This window comes from Pteropus alecto, unplaced genomic scaffold, assembly GCF_000325575.1.
Source record: "Pteropus alecto unplaced genomic scaffold, ASM32557v1 scaffold24, whole genome shotgun sequence".
Taxonomy (NCBI): Eukaryota; Metazoa; Chordata; class Mammalia; order Chiroptera; family Pteropodidae; genus Pteropus; species Pteropus alecto.
Window position 1 is genome coordinate 7,667,736 of NW_006439192.1, and position 13,330 is coordinate 7,681,065.

The 13,330-nt window shown below is 36.9% G+C and overlaps 1 pseudogene; it reads left to right on the forward strand.

Moving 5' to 3' along the window:
• Positions 1–2,756: 2,756 nt before the first annotated feature.
• On the forward strand, positions 2,757–2,875 carry LOC112483500 (annotated as a pseudogene).
• The last annotated feature ends 10,455 nt before the right edge of the window (positions 2,876–13,330 follow it).

Here is a 13,330-nt window from a genome sequence, read left to right on the forward strand (position 1 = left end):
TTGCCAATAGAATGTAGCAAAATTGAAGATGAGAAAGTTTCAAGCAAAGATGAAGCCTCAAGATACCTGGTGTGTTTCAGCTCAGTCTTTTGAAACCCAGTCCAGCTTCCCTGAGAATAACCTTGAGCTAGACTGCTGGATAATAAGACACAAATGTCTCTATCTCCTGTGTTTTCCCACTGACAACTGCCAAATTTTGAAACGAGGCCATCTTAGGCCAGCCAGTACCCAGCCAACCTAAAAACTGACTGCAGATTCAAAAACGAACTGGCTAAGCCACAGGTCCAGACCAGAACTAGCCAACTGTGCCCAGTATAATTTTCCACCCCATAGAATTATGAGCCAAATAAATGGTTTTTTAAATCACTAAGTTGGGGGAAAGTTTTAAATGCAGCAATAGCTGAGCTTTTTAAGCTTTTAATCAAGAGAAGCAACCAATATGTAGTGACAAGGGAGGAAGGAAGTCATAAGAATAAGTATCCTGACCTTACTCTTCCTGTCCATCAGATCACCTGTGAGTACCTCCTATTCATCCAACTGGAGACTGAGAACCCATTCATATATTTCATATGGAGTCAGCCTTCCAGTGCTCGGAGTAGGATAAAGAAAGTTAGAGCGTGGACCTGGAAGAACAAAATAAATAAAAGAGATTCAGTAAACCCACTCATCTACTTTTCAATTCAAAGAATATCTGGAGATGTCTGCAATTACATTGGAGACTCCAAAAAGAATCACAAAACAACATTTGGGGACAAAGAGGTTTTAGCTAATAGTGACAGGATATGGATGGGAAGGAGTTTATTCCAAGTACATATATTAACATCAGTACTACTTTCTTGTGTAGACCCAGGCCAAGGAGTAATATCTTGTACTGCCTTCTCGACATATATTTATAATAAATTATAAATTATTCATCCAAGGTAGGATCTATTTAAAATACTATGTCAGGCCTCAATTAAACAAAAATCCAGCTAACCTAAACAAAATTCAAATAAACAGAACAGCAGCTATACTTAGTGTTTAAAGAGAAAAAAAAAGTGTGAGAATATTAATCAGTTTGGCTTACATGTGGCTGCAAGCAATAAAAACACCTAAAATAACATGACTTTAATCAAATAGAAGTTTGTTTCTTCTTCTCATAAATGAAGTCCAGAGGTAAGCTGTTCAGAGCTGGGTCGGCCTCTCCACCCAGGCTCATTCCATCTGGTTGCTTTGACATTCTCAACACATGGTTTCTACACTGTGATCCCAATGCCTGTACCACTCACTGCGAGTGAACTCTAGGCAGGAGGAAGGGGAGGAGGAAATAAAGGAAGAGCATACCCGCCCCCTATGGACACTTCTGTTAAGCCACGTATTTCTCTTCTTAATTCCAGCACTTCATAACCTGATGGCCTCTAGCTATAAAGCTAGAAGTGTAAACTTTATTCCACAAGGTCATGTGTCCAGCTGAAAACTTGGAGCCCAATATAAAGGAGAAGAAAGAAAACAGAAAATAGAGAACAACCAGTAAGTAGTCTCTGCCTCAACTTTTATTAACTAATGTTAATTATTCGCCCAAAATTCAATTCCAAGGTCATATTATAATCAATACATAGTCTATTTTGTAGCCTATGTATACTGACTCCAGTAAAGTATTCACTGATGATCAGATTGATGATTATAAACCTGTGAACATCCTCAGTTATCAAAGATTTAATCCTTTGTGTGACATTAAATTTCCTAAGGCAGGAATGTGGACAAGAATGATTTAGTGTTGCTTTGTTTTGGTAAGAATGGTTCAACAAGGTCTTCTATTTAACCCACTATAAACATCAGAGATAATTTTGGCTACAGGATATAGAATAGGGGCTTAACCTTTATAGAAATTTATTTTTCTCACACACAAAAAACTAGCAGTATATAGTCCAAGATGTAAGGGTGACTTTATAAAGACATCAGGAACTCAGGGATCTTTCTTTCTTTTTGTCTGCTATCCTCATCCTGTGGCTTCCACCTATGGTGCAAGATATTTACTCAAGTTTCATCTGTCATGTACATATCCAGCTGGCAGGAAATAATAAGGGATGAGGACAGGTGCACGCCTCCTCCTTTAGTGTCATTTCATGGCCAGTGGAGGGTGGCGAGCGTGGGTAGAGGAGGGGGAATATGATTCACCAAGTGTCGATAACTATTAAAGCTGGGTAATAAGTACAAAGAGATTTATTGGTCTCTCTACTTTTGCTAAAAATGTGAAATTTTCCACAATAAAAAAGATAAAGTTAATAAAATAAAATGTAAAACATCAAAAGGATGCCCGTAGAAGCTGCACATGGCTTCTCTTTGCATACCAAGAGCTAAACTTTATCACATACCCACATCTAGCTGCAAGGAAGGCCAGATAATGTAGTCATTGGGTGCATGTGCCCAGTTACAAATAGCTTTATTTTATTACATAGAAAGGGAGCATCAATATTGTGACCACTGACAGCTTCCGTTCTCCTCACAAATGAAAGATTATGGGCCCAAAGTTTATAATAAACACCTATGTCTCTTAATACCCTCTGTAAAATGAAGATGGTGGTAACGTCTAGCATGTATATAAAATGATGTCACAAGAGCAAAACCAGGGCCGAAGCACCTGACTAGTAGTAAACGCTTGATATACATTAATTTCCTTTCTTATCGCTTTTGAAGACCAAATATCTTTTATGTAAACATACATAAACATCACTTTGATAATAAAAATTATTTCACAAGTATAAAATAGTACTTATGTCTACGGCCATGCCACCCTGAACACGCCCGATCTCGTCTGATTTCAAAAGCTAAGCAGGGTCAGGCCTGGTTAGTACTTGGATGGGAGACCACCTAGGAATACTGGGTGCTGTAGGCTTTAAAAAATTAAAATTAAATTAAATAATTAAAATAAAATAGTACTCATCTTCGGTGAATTAAATGCCTTTATCCAAGAGCAGTCCTGTGCATCAGGGTGTCAATTAAAGCTGAACTTTCACTCATCGTTGGCAATTCTCAAACATCGGTGTGCATGAGAAACTTTGAGGTGCTTTTACAAGGAGATTCTTTGCTCCTATGCTCCATCTACTAAACCAGAACTTTCCCAGTGGGTAAAAGGAATCTATATTTTCACAAGTAACTTTAACAAGGAATTCTGAGGCAGTTGGTCTGTGTGGGTTGCTTGTGTCCTAAGGTACTACAAAGATGCCAGTAGAATTAGATTCATTGATCTTCAGGTTTGTATTCCTAGGAATGCACAAACTTTTGTTTACTATATGCTTATTTATTTCCCAGGGAAATTCTAGCACAGCCTTGGGAGAGCAAGGGCAAACACATTACATTGCCCCCGGAGTGCCATCAGCCTCTGCTGAAGCACTGGCCTCCAGACCACACTTTAAGAAACACTGCTTGAAAAACAAAGCACAGCAAAGTTGTTTAACCTGATCTTATTGAAAACTTGCTGTGAACAATCTCACCATTGACAGTGGCTTACTGATTTCCTAATTTTCACAGAGAATGTGTTGTGAGTGGTAAAACTCTGTGATAAAGGTGGGGGGTGTATAGTCACAAGAAGAGGGAAGAGGTAAAATTGTCTTTTAAATATGATTTTTGAGCACAAAGAAGAGTCCTTATGCTAATCGTTTAGAAATCGGGCCATTGAAGTTCTTCTTCAAACCCCTTCTCTACGATGCCAGGTATCATTACACCCCAAGGAGCATCTGGCTCAGCATGCCCAGCAGCCACACCTGCTTCCTTTCCATTTGTGTTTTCATCACTTTCTCCGGAGGAAGAAAACTGTCTAACCTGGTGACTCTGGATGGGGCATTTGGCAAATAGCATTTTGCTTCTCATCAAGTGACTTCTTCCTAAGAAATTATCACTGTTATAATAGGAAGACAATTAGGGAAGCGGTGAGAAAGATTTGATTAATATTGCTTCCAATTTTTCCCATCTAATGAAAATCTGGGTTTCTATGTCAGAATAGTCAAGAGATTTAGATTTCTAATGGGTATGGTAGTGGTGGTGTCTTCTAATACGTGTGCTGTATTTGTATGTGTGTGTATGTGTGTGTGTACATTTAAATTGCTTATTGTAAATCAAAAGTAATTGGGTGTATATTTATGCATAGTTTCCTTACTATTTTGCAGATCTGTGAAAAGCGTTATTGCAAATGGGCATTACATGCATACACAAGAAGAAGCTGCCCAAAGATTTGGCTTACTATTAAAGCCTCAATGACTTGGAAAACTTCTTAGTTATGAAAATTTGTTTTGAAAAACACACATACATTAACATGTACACACACATTAGAATGTTTTAAATAAGGCTTTAAAAATATAATTCTAATTGTGAATATCTTTTAATATGTTGTTTTTTCCTATTCATTGGGAAACGTTTATTTTTTCTATGTTCCCTATAGTTAAAAAAACTAGAATACTATAGGACCATCTGTGGGAGGGCAGGGCAATTTGGCGTCAAATAAGATTATTTGCCACAATGTAAATATGTATATATGTATGTGTATGTATGTGTGTGTCTTACTATTAAAATGTACAGCTGAAATGTAAAAAAAAAAAAAAAATTATTTGCTTTTTCCACATCCCTTTTTTCTTTATGGCTCCAGCACTACGTATTCAGTTTGCTAAGAATTTCAAAGAATGCAAACACGAAATAAGAAGAATCCTAGAAATGAATCCCCTGGAATACCAATGTTTTTATTAGTCTGACTTTTAATTATGAGCCAGTGCTTATATGCCACATGTAGACTGGTTTAATCAGTAGATCTTGAACTCAGAAGTTAACATGTTTCTACCACCCATGCTGTTTAGCACATCACCACTCACCAAGAACCATTTCTATTTAACTAACTCCCTCTAATCATTTCCTTGATATCTATACCCGCCTCATTCTCTCTGAATGTGCAGTATGCAACAGACACATGCATATGTACACCCATATTTCTTCTCTAGTTTCCCAATTACACATATTCTTCCACACAGTCTTTATGGTCTCTTGTCACCTTTAATTATACTATATACGCACATAGAGTCCTAAACGATGAGACGAATTTTGGGTGTGCCTTATGGAAAGCAGTCTTATTTCTATATAGTCATTTTAAAGTTTTTTTCAGATTTATTAAGATATAATTGATATAGCACTATACATTTAAGGCACAAAGTGATGATTTGATATACATATATATTATAAAATGATTACCAGTTAGCACCTTCATCACCTCACATAATTTCCTTTGTGTGTACATGGTGAATACACTTAAGATCTACTCTCCTAAAATCTTTCAAGTACATAATACAGTATTGTTACCTATAGTCACTATGCTATACATTAATCTCCATAATTTATTCATCTTATAACTGGAAGTTTGTACCCTTTGACCAACATCTCCTCATTTCCCCCAACCCCAGCCCCTGGCAACCACCACTCTATTCTCTCCTGTAGAGTCATATTTTAATGTATATGTGCAGATATATTTATATACCTACACATAGCAATTTTTGTGAAATATCATAAACATAATCACCCTCAATCATATGCAAGAAAATGAATATAATATGCAAAAATATAAAATCCTGGACTGTTCTAGTTATCTATTGCTGTGCAAGAAAACACCCCAAAATTCACTGCTTTTAAAATAAAAGCAACGTTATTTTCATGATACTATAAACTGATTGGGTGGTTCTTCTAGTCCTCTCTCCAGGGACTACTCATGTGGCTACATTCAGCTGGCAAGACAGCTCACAACTGGGCTCAGCTGAGACACCTGGGATGGCTCAGCCTCTTTCTCTTCATGGCCTTTCATTCTGGGGTTTGACATAGCAATAGCTCAAGGCAACATTCCAAGAGGGAAGCTGTAATACACAAGTGCTTGACAAGGCCCTATTTAGGTCACAGTTGTGATGTCCCATTGGCCAAGCAAGCCAGGGGCCAAGTTCAGAGTCCAACTGGAGGAGTACATAAGTGCTTAAATACTGGAAGGCATGACTCGTTGGAAATCATTACTCTTAACAATCTACTACATGGTCCAATATCATATAGTTGCCCAAAGGTACTGAATATTGTCCCTTTATATAATGGATGAAGTATCTGAAAACAGGCAATCTAAAATCCTTTTTATTGTATGTTCTGTAGGGCATACTTTACCCTGAAGACAGGCTTAACAAATGAAAAACATTCCTGGGTTATTAAAAGCAATCGATAGCTTCTTTAACACAAGATACACCTATTTCCTGCTGTGAACTAAAATGAGAAAGAGAATGAACAAGAAAAATGTGAAGAAGACCCTTCAGGGTGGATTCATTTTCTTTGTCAGACAGCTTTTCTTGTTTGTATGTTCTCCCTGTTACCTTGGGCCAACTGCTGTGACTCTGTTTAGATTGCTATGAGATTTGCAGGTGTCCTGCTCCAGCTTCTCTTCTCTATCCAGTGTCCTTGCCCTTGAGTGTGGAACAAGTTGTTAATGAGAAAAAGGACCTCTGAGGATGAGGAAAACAGGCTAATGAGGCTCCAGTTTTACAGGAAAGAGGAAACTAAGAAATCCTAAGAGAGTCAAGCTATCAAGTGGTTTCTGGGGAGAGCTCAAGGAGAGGCAAGTAGGCTTCTTATTGGATGACTCTCTGTCTGAGTTATTCCTCAAGAGATGGGCATGATTGCTCTCTCTCCTTAGCTGTTCCCTAAGGACCATTTTCTAATAAGTTACTTGAATTCAATCCAAAGAATTAAACTTCATAAACTGAACCAAACACCTTCATTTTGAAGCACATGTGTACATTATTTATACAATTGTTACTAATAACCCCAGGAGGAGAGGTTCATCTTGGCTAAATTTGAGGTTACCTCATACACATACTCCTCGCCTTTTTTGCAATCTCATCTGGAACATTGCAGTAGCTCTGTAGCTGTTCCGCAAGACCAAGGTCTTTCAATGCAACACAAGAGATGTGACACCAAGGAGAACTGTCGTGAATGTATGGAAGTCACTTCCTGGAAACATCCTGTAAGAACAAAACTTTCTTTTGTGCCAAATCTTAGATTCCAAACGTAAGCAGCTGGAGCCAGAAGCTTGAGCTCAAAATCTGTTTTAATGAACTGGGCTATCAAATCCTTTAACCAGATACTATTCACTATCAATTATTAAATAAAAGTTAGGCTCTTTTAGAGACATAAACATCTGCTGTAGTATTAGACTAAATTTCTGTATTAATAGAAAACCATAATTGAATGGAATATACTCAGGTGATCTGGATCACCAAGGATAATTTTGTTGGACTTTGAGGTTTGACATTAAAGGAGCTAGGGTGAATCAATCAAGCCAAATATTTTAGCCTTACAATAACAATATATGGTTTATAGAGCCACCTCTAGATAAAGCTCTGAATCAAAATTTAATCTACGCTTAAGCCTTATGATATTTAGATCTTGAGGTCCATGCTGTCAGTTCACTCCTGTCCCAGCCACATCAAAATATAGCTGCTAAAGACTGAAATCTATTTTTGCAGTACCATCTGGGCCCAGAAACAGCACCAGCCCATGCCATACGTCTTTATTCTTACTTTCTAATCCCTTGTAAACCCACTCTAATCTGGCTTCTGCCCCTACCATCCATTTCCCCTCCACAGTTCTCCTTAAGTGTACCAGTGGTTACATCACAACATTCAGAGATTATATTTGGTTTTCATTTTATTAGACTTCTCTGTTGACCTCCTTCTCCATCTTACACTCTCTCTCTCTCTCTCTCTCTCTCTCTCGTTTTATAATTTGATTTTTCTTTTTAATTTTTTTCTTTTCAAATTCATATGATTACTCTCATGTATTCTCATGGTGCTTATCTTTTTTGCAATTCCATTCTTCAAAAATTCTTTAAACATTTACACATAGTGTGATAGACAGAAAATGCACCCCCTCCCCATGATGTCTTCATTCTAATTCCCCAAAACTGACTTGGTAAAAGGAACTTTCTAGATATGATTAAAGATGTTGAGATGGAAAGATTATTCTGGATCATCTGGATGAGCCGATGAAATCACAAGGTCTGTATAAGAAGAAAGCAAGAGAAAAAGTCAGATAAAAGGGATGAGACAATGGAGCCAGAAGTTGGAGTGAGGCACTTTGAAGGTGAAGGAAGGGCTGTGAGCCAAGAAATGTGGGCAGCCTCTAGAAGCTGGAAAAGGGGAAGAAACATACTCTCTTCTGATGCCTCCAAAGAGAACACATTCTAGCCAACACCTTGCTTTTAGATTTCTGAAGTCTAGAACTGTTAGAGAGTAAATATGTGTTTTTTTAACCCACTAGGTTTGTGGTTATATGTTACAGCAGCAATAGAAAACTAATACATACAGTCATCTTATATCCATAGATAATAGTTCCATCATCTAAAATCCTTGAATTAAATCTATTGTTTCTCTCTCAGGATAATTTGTGAGCTGACGTTGGTTGATTTGAACCTGTGGAAAACCTGGGAGTCTAAATTGAGAATACACTAGTTTGAAAATATATATGCATCCCTATGTTCATTGCAGCATTATTTAAAATAGCCAAGATATGGAAGCAACCTACATGCCTATCAATAGACAACTGGATAAAGAAATTGTGGTATATATTACAATGGAATATTACTCAGCCATAAAAAAGAATGAACTTTTACCATTTGAAACAATATGGATGGACCTGAAAGTTATTATGCTAAGTGAAATAAATCAAACAGAGAAAGACAAACACCATGTGATCTCACTTATATATAGAATCTAAAGAACAAAATAAACAAACAAACAAAACAGAAATAGACTCATAGATGCAGGGACCAACCTGACGGTTGTCAGATGGGAGCGGTCTGAGGGGCAGCGTTAAAAAAAGTAAAGGGATTAAGAAGTACAAATGGGTAGCTATGAAATAGTCATGGGAATGTAAAGCATAAGAAATATAGTCAATATTATGATAATAACTATGTATAGTACCAGGTGAGTTCTAGACTAGTCAGGGAGATCACTTTGTAAATTATGTAAATGTCTAACCTCTATGCTATACCCTTGAAACTAATATAAAATAATGTTGAATGTCAACTGTAATTGACAAATCAAAAAGGTAGGAGGAGGTGAAGGGAAATAAGAGTTTAAACTTCCAGGTATAAAACAAATGTCTTGTGGATGTGGTGTACAGCATAGGAAATATAGTCCATAGTGTTGTGATAGCATTGTATGGTGTCGCATGGTTGCTGGACATAGCATGGTGATTATTTCTTTAGATATATAAATGTTGAATAACTATGATGTAAACTTGAACCTAGTACAATATTGTATGTTAGCTATATTTTAATAAAAATCTTTTTTTAAAAAAAGAAAATACATTCCTGAAGAGATTATTTGTTTTTGTTTCTGCTACCTATCTGGGCTTGCTCCAGTTTATTCCCAATCTCACAGGTTGAAATCTGAAAGTCTTGAGTTCAACTCCCTCATTTTGTCACCTGCCCAAAAGTATATTCACCTGTCCTCAGAGAAACAGGGCTACCAAGGACATTTTATTTGGAAGATTGAGCATATTTAATGTCTTTTTCTTTTACTTGATGTAAACTAATAAAAATAAGGATTGTTTATTTCATTATTTCAACAAATACTTATTGAGCACGTATTGTGAGCCAAGCATTTTTCTAGGAATTGAGTATACAGCAGTGAACATTAAAAAAAAAAAGTTAAGAAAATAAAATAAAATTTCCCACTTTTACTCTAGTGGGTGGAATTGGGCAATGAAATAAGAATGCAACACATACATCACATATTCATATACATACACATATAATATTTTAATATGATTAAGGGCAAGAAGAAAAATAAAGCACAAATGGAGAATGGAAAATATTGGCGTGGGAACTGAGATTTAGGCCACCCAGACTCATTCAATTACTCCAAATATCTCCTAAGTGTGCAATATTCCAGCCTCATTTTCTGCCTATCCAGGAAATTCTATAAGCTAACAAATGTATTGATTAACTCACTTTGTGCTTAAACTAGCTAGGACAGATTCTGGTTTTTACACTAAGAAGCCTGACTTATAAAGTAATTTATAACAGAAAAGGTTTCAGGCAACGAGGAAATGAGAATCTGGAATCAGTTACCTAAACTGGTAGGGTTCTCAAACTAGTAAATATCTATTTAGTCTTGGAGGATGAGATATTGCCATTCTACGGCACACAATGACAAAAGCAATTATTTAAATTATTACCTGCGCTCACCTGAATTAAGTGCCTAGCGAAGCCAAACCTTTAAAGGACAGAAGAGTAGGTCCTATCGACCATGATGAATACCATGGGAAGTACAGGGACTGAGTAGGGAAAAGGAAAGAAGGAAGGGAGAGAGGAAGGAAAGAAGAAAATGATGCAATAGAAATTTTATTTCTCATTGCAAAGTATAGTCAAAAAACCTATACCTTCTATACCCTAAATGTATACCATATCTTCTGGCATCAACTAAAATCAAATTCATATTTTGACTCCACATATGCCAGCTATTCCATGGGTTAAATTTCAGTATCAACACATCTCTTATGTGAAAGACTGGGAAAGACTAGAATGCTGAGAATTTAAATTGAAGAGATTTGGCAGGATTTAATTCCCTAAATTCCAAAGGTTGATGAGCCCTGTTAACAGAGTAGAAACAGTGATCTCTCCCTGTTTTATGAGATTGGTCATGCCTTGCTCAAATATTAAACACAACATTGCCTATGAAATTTACCTAAAAACTAAGTGACAATCTTCCTTATTCTCCACTCCTATCACACATATGTTTCAGTTGATTGAAATATAGACCCAGTGTGGGCTACATGAAATAACATTTAGGATGCTAGAAATTCCTGGATATGATGGAGAGGAAGGACATAGAAGTATGGGAATGGACTTAAAATATGTGATGTGACGGTTTATTTTATGTGCCAATTCGATTGGGCCATGGGGTGCCCAGATTAAACATTATTTCTGGGTATGCCTCTGAGGATGTTCCCAGATGAGATTAGCATTTGAATCAGTGGGCTTAATAAAGTAGATTGCCTCCCCCGCAAAGTGGGGATTGGTATCATCCAAACCACAGAGGGCCTGAATAGAATAAAAAGCAGTACAAGGGAGAATTTGTTACTTCCTGCCATCTTCTTTGAACTGGAACATATCTTCTCCTTCCATTGGGCTTTGATTTATGCTATCAACTCCCTTGGTTTTCAGACCTTAAACTTGGACTAGAATTATACTACTACTTCTGGACCTCCAGCTTGCAGACAGCAGATTGTGGGACTTCTCAGCCTTCATAATCACATGAGCCGATTCCTCATAATAAATCTGTCTCTATGTGGAGCAAGGTTTGAAGATAATCAGAATAGTTTGACATATGATATTTTGGGCAGTGTATAACTGGCAATGAGATCTCTAAAGTCAAAATTAATAGCCTACACTCTAAGGTTCTAATTGATTACCATAAGTGAATAAAACCTCTAGAGCCGACAAAAAAAGCCCTGATTTGGGGCCTCATCTAATTCCAGAGCACGCTTAATAGAGGCCCATGAATAAAGGGAAGACTGTACCACTGAGGAAGGCTCACTCAATATTGTGACCACTTCCTAGAATTATTATGCCCAAGAATAAAGAAAATAATCGGATCTTTCAGGAACTTTTGGACACTGGCTCTGAGCTCATTTTTATCATCTGAGAATATCCTGAGATCTGCCAGAGCTTTTGTGAGTGTGATAATAAATTTTGGTCCCAGTCTATTTTATAAGGTACTTGGTTCATCTGAAAACCCAACCTATAGTTCTTTCACCCAGAATAGTTAAATATATAGTTGAAATAGATATGCTCAGCAACAAGCAAAACACCTACATTGGTTCCTTGGCCTATGATGTGAAGACTAGTGTATAGGAAGCACCTAAAGGAGACCCGTAGAGCCTCACCCCTCCTTCACAATGGTACACCTGAACCAATATCATATCCCTGGGATGCTGCAGGTATTGGTGCCATTATCAAAAACTTGAAAGATTCAAGAATGTTGATGCCACTATCAAAAACTTGAAAGATTTAAAAATGATCATTCTTAGCACCCTCATTTAACTCTCTGATTTGGATTGTGCAGAAGACAGATGGGACTTGAAGAAGGACAGTAAATTATCATAAACATAATTATAAAATTAATCTGCTATTCCAGATGTGGTCTCTTTACCGGAGCAAATTAACACAAAAATTAACCAAAATTAACACAACGTTGGTATGCAGCGTTGATCTGTAAAATGCTTTATTTTCTAAAGCATGAAGCAAAAATCACCAGAAGTGGTTTACTTTCACTTTCGATCAGTAGTATAATTGCACTCTCTTGCTTCAGGACCACATGAAGTATCCAAATATTTGCTATAATTTTGTTCACAGGGATTTTGACTGTCTCATCATTTCACAGATCATCACACTGGCCCACTTTATTGATGACATTATATGAACAGAACCTGGTGAACAAGAATTAGCTGGAACCTTAAATACCTTGGTAAGACGTAGTTGTGACAGCAGATGGGCAATAAGCTCCAAGATGACTCTACTCAATGAACTTCTTGGAAATCCGGCAGGCTAGATTGGACATCTTCCAAAGTGAAAGACAAGTTCTCCACCTTACATCCTCCAAAAGAGGCCCCATACTTGGGTGAGACTTTTAAAATCAACACATGACACATTATGTGTGTTGCTGTGAGTCATTTTTCAAGGGTAGAATGTTTTACTGGAATCCAGAACAAGAAAAAGTTTCTAGCTGATCCAGGCTACAGTGCCAGCAGCTCTGGCAGTAAGTCCCTTTGGCCCTGAAAATTCAATAACACTTATAATACCTATGGCAAATTGGAATTCTGTGATTAACATTATTTTGTAAAATGTTCTACAATGAATTTTTAGGAGAAATGATATTAATATCTTTTAGGGGACTTAAAGATATTTCATTACGATGATAAAATCAAAGTCCATTTCATTCACATCAGCAGATCTCTTTTGTAAACTAGGTCACAATATGACATCGTTTAATATTTTTTAATTATTGTAAACCACTCATGACAGATTTTAATCATGCAGGTGTGCCATAGGTTGAGGATCCACTCTAGGTCTAGACCTAGAAATGTTTATTGTACAACATGGCTTATTATGGCTTATTGGATAGCACTAAGACACACAAAACTAGTGACACAAGTGTATGTAAAAAAGTGATGTATAAGCTATCAAAAAACACATTGAAAGAGATTTCTTCCATTTAAACAATATTCTCTAATTCTCATTCTATGATTCTAAAAGGTCTCTCCCACCCCTCCCCGC